Source organism: Podarcis muralis, chromosome 3 (genome assembly GCF_964188315.1).
Source record: "Podarcis muralis chromosome 3, rPodMur119.hap1.1, whole genome shotgun sequence".
Classification (NCBI taxonomy): domain Eukaryota; kingdom Metazoa; phylum Chordata; class Lepidosauria; order Squamata; family Lacertidae; genus Podarcis; species Podarcis muralis.
In genome coordinates, this window is record NC_135657.1 from 56,593,734 (window position 1) to 56,598,269 (window position 4,536).

Below are 4,536 nucleotides of genomic sequence, written 5' to 3' on the forward strand. Positions count from 1 at the left end.
GTGGTTTAACCCACAGCGCCACCCGCGTCTCATATTCAGTATACTTTGCTTCAAATTCTGACTTTCTCAGCACAGATCAGGTATCCATTTTTATCCTGGGTGACTTACAGGCAGGGTGGGGGAGAAATTCAATTCAGCTCAATTCAGAGTTTCAGAAGCAACATACAAACTAAAAGGCAGTCAACCTTTGAAACTCACACTTCTTTGAATTTTGCAATGCCGTTCTCCAGCCAAGTAATGCATAAAAAGTATATACTAGGCTAAAAAGCATGCCTATAAATGCATATACCGGTGAGACTAACCTACAAATACACATTATACTGGGAGGAAATTGCTTGCTAAAATATGTATATTAGGGAAAATTTGCACTAAAATCTGATAAACATTTATGATGACTTTTTAAAAATGCAAACTGATGTGGAAATATGGAGAACTGAAGACTGAAAAGATGAGAAACTGAGAAAAACAGAACATGATATATTTACCCATCCCTACCTACAGGCTAGTCTGTGGCAGCTTTCAAAGATACAGTTCTACTATATGAAAAAAGTTGCTGGCTGTCAGAAAAGTCAACGGAGTGCTTAAGAACTGCTTTCCCACAGAAGAATGCTCCTTTGTGTAGCACAGTATCTTATGTCCAAAATTGCTTTGTGACAGACACTGAAGTAACAAGTTAAAACACATGCTGATACCAGAGTCTGCTTCCTCTTCGCCTTCCTTAGCTAAACATCAGCTTAGCTTAGGCCTTGGGGCACGCAGATGTACAGCATTTCTCAAAACCAAGTTTTTACATTCTTGTTGGGTGCTGAAATGTGTGTGTGTGTGTGTGTGTGTGTGTGTGTGTGCCGTTCACCTGGAACTGCTATCCGTTTTATCCCGTTTACCTTTTGCCCAGAGAGATCTTTTGTTACAAATGCCAAGAAGTTATTCTTTATGATTTGTCTACCTGTATGAAATTCAAAAGACAACTTGCTGTCATCTCCACCCCCAAGTCAGCATCGGTAGCTTCACACTGTAACCACTGCATGGATCGTCTCATTGGTTGGCAAAGAGGCTGGTGGCTTGGTGCTTCCCCTCCCCGTCTTCTCCAAGGCTTCCATCTGGCACCAGACCAATGCCTCTCTCTTGTCCTGCCTCAACAGAGACCAGCAAAGCTTTCTGGCCAGAAATCACCTAGGGACAAGCAGCTATGGTAGCCGCTCCAACAATACCATGCCTCCAAAGGATGATAAGAAGAAGGACGTGGGCTAGTCAGCCAAGAAGGACAAGGACCCCATCAACAAGTCGGGTGGAAAAGCCAAGAAGAAGAAGTGGTCCAAAGGGAAAGTAAGAGACAAGTTGAACAACCTTGTTTTGTTTTACAAAGCTACTTACGACAAGCTGCGCAAGGAGGTGCCAACCTACAACCTACAAACTCATCCCACCTGCCGCGGTCCCTGAAAGGCTGCAGATTTGAGGCTCCATGGCCAAGGAGCTTCTCAGCAAAGGAGCTTCTCAAACTGGTGTCCAAGCACAGAGCCCAGGTCATCCACACACGAAACACCAAGGGGGGGGTGCATCAGCTATGGATGAGGATGCATGAGAGGTTCTTGGGTGGTTTTTAGACTCTGTACATCACGAAAAAAAAGATTTCCTGAAGGGGGAAAAAACAGACTAGCAAATTTATAAGGCATGGTGAATTATGTTAACCACCTGCAATGTAGGAAAAAAACCCACATTTTTGATGCATTCAGACTTGTAGGTTAAGAACCCACAGGTGCCTGTGTGGCAGTTATGACAATGATATATCTCAGCAAATCTGACACATCAGATGTTAAGTCAGGCAAGAAGTACAGAACACAAACTTCCTCCGAGTCACAGGGTCCTGCAATGCCCAGCTCTAGTAGTCAAATACTACCACCCCCTCATCAGAGGGAGATAGTTAAATTGTAAAAGACATGAGCCATTCCCAATAAAAATTACTAGGATGAAGTTATTTCAGTCCACTGGCTTGGAATGCAATCCAACAAGCAGGATGGTCTCAGACAGGTGTCCTCTGATCAAGCATAGGGTCCCTCTCCAACAGTGGAGGGTCTCTCTGCTGGTCTGTAGTTCTCCTCCCTCTCCATGGTCTCACCTGTTCCCACTTCATTCTCAGCCCCCCATTGTTACTTTACTTGTCATCCAACTAGAGCATAGAACTCTTAATCTCAGGGTCGTGGGTTTGAGCCCCAAGTTGGGCAAAAGTTTCTTGCATTGCAGGGGGTTGGACCTTCATGGTCCCTTCCAACTCTATGATTCTCTGATCCATCCATTATGCCACAGAATTGCCATGTGAACCCTGAGCAATACAAGACACAAGACATTAACACTGTTAAAGTAGAACCTTCTTCTTGCCTGAATAAAGAGAAGAGCCACACTATACTTGCAGTAAAGAAAGAATCAAGGGCTCCAGGAACCCACATGTTCAGCAGCCTGGAGGGGATCGATAGTTTATTTATTAATGTTATTATTAAAAATGTATACTCTGCTCTTCAATGGTCAATCAGTACAGCTCACTAAAGTCATGAGATGCAACTTCTGAAGGAGTTAAATGGGGGCTGTAGAATCCAGAGAGCATTCCTTTTTTGAAAGGTTAGGGTGGAATTCAACATAGCACTAAGTGGGGAATGCACACAGGGAATGAGGTCTGCTTGCACAATGAGACTTTTCCACCCCCTCCTCTCCCTGTGTGGCCCACCTGCACATACCCTAAAACTCTTCTGAGTCCCCCCCCCCCCCCGCCAACACTCCTAAGCAGATTTAGGGGACACACAGAGGGTGCAGGGGGAGGAGAAGAGGATAGTTCATGTTTCATAAGTTAACCAAATTACACACAACAACAACAACTACTACTACTTAGTTGAATCTCATCCTAAGTCTGTAGTTCTCTGCATGTGCTCAGAGGCACGATAGTACTTTCCCACATTTTTTTTCAGTGTTAAATCCCAATAGTGGTAACAAGTTTCAAGGCTAAACCCTGACTCAAATGAAACTTCACATGTTGACCTTTATGCTTAACAAAGCTCCTTCACTCTGACCAAGTCTTTAGTTATTTCTCCATGGAAGACAATACCTATTATCTCCCATGATTCAATGAATCCCAATTTTCCTTCACCAATCCCTGACAAATAACTCAAGACACAACATTTCTAATTCCACAGAAAGGACTTCACTCTTCCATTTTGCAAAGAGAACAAATGATGCAGTTTATCACCCAAAGCCTAATCATTTTGTGATATACTGCTCTATCTGAAACGTGTGTGTATTGGTGCATCATACATTATGACTAAGCTGCCTGCAACTGCATATGTACCAAATTGCAGTCCTTGCATCATGGTTCAGTCTATTTCAGCACAGAATGTTGCGACAGCTTGGTGCTAATGTGCATATCCATTTATTGTCTATAAAAAAGACACCAATGTTATCTAGTTATTCCTTGATGGAACATTCCTTCAGTAGGTTTTCTGAGTGATAGGGCAATGGGGAACTAATCAACAAGTTTCACTTAATGACACAGAATAACTCACATACTTTTGCAGTACAACACTCTTAAATACGTTCAGGAATATGAAGAAAATCCTGCTGGATCTGGCCAAGTGCCCAACTAGAGTCCATAAGTGTCTGGGGTTGACCATTTTAATGGGATCTCTAACCCTGCAGAGGAGGGGACTGGCACATAAGAGCAAACTTTGCCACTGGTACTCTGACCATGGCAATTCGGTGATCACTGCTACTCCCAATTTTCAGACCACCCCTCTCCCAGCCAGAAACAAAGGTCACTGTGTTGGGTACATCAGTGTTACTGGCATTAACTATGGGTGCCTGCCTATGACATAAAAGGACAGTGCACTTAGCATTCCATGCCACAAACTGGGCATGCACAGCTCAAATTTCCCAGTAACAAAATATTATAATTGGATAGCTGGGAAAGGAAAGTTTATGGGAACGTTTTCCCACAAAGACAAGAAGCCAACTCTCTCCCTCCCTCCCTCTCCCTCTCCCTAGTCCCATTGATTTCAATTGGACTTACACATAAATGACTGTTCTGAAATGTGGCCAGAATCAATGCATGAAGTATATAAATCTGCCGCTGGAAGTATATCCAGGTAGAAATTTCACCAGAAAAAGCATCTATGGAAAACATAGGGAAACCTTGGAAAGCAAGGCATGATGACTGCATTGGCCACCCTCTCCTTCCATCAACCATGTGGAACAGTGAAGAATGAGAAAAGGTGTGGAATTATCCCAGTCATGTCAATGGTAAAGACCGGCAATGCCAAAACCGTGCAGCTGATCTTCTTTCGCAGGACTTCCTGTACATGCCATTGGGCTGTGAACAGTTTTAGCAAATAAGGCAGGGGTGGGGAACCTATGCCCTTGAAGATGCTGCTGGACCTCAACTCACATCATCCACTGCTGGCATGCCCAATGGTGACAGTTGGCCAGGTGTAGTCCAACAACATCTACTAGATGGACACTGTTTCCTTGCCCTTGAAATCAGGCATGTGAATCAAT

The 4,536-nt window shown here is 43.7% G+C and overlaps 1 pseudogene; it reads left to right on the plus strand.

Moving 5' to 3' along the window:
- The first annotated feature begins 1,212 nt into the window (after window positions 1-1,212).
- Window positions 1,213-1,604, plus strand: LOC144327168 (small ribosomal subunit protein eS25 pseudogene; annotated as a pseudogene).
- Window positions 1,605-4,536: the final 2,932 nt, after the last annotated feature.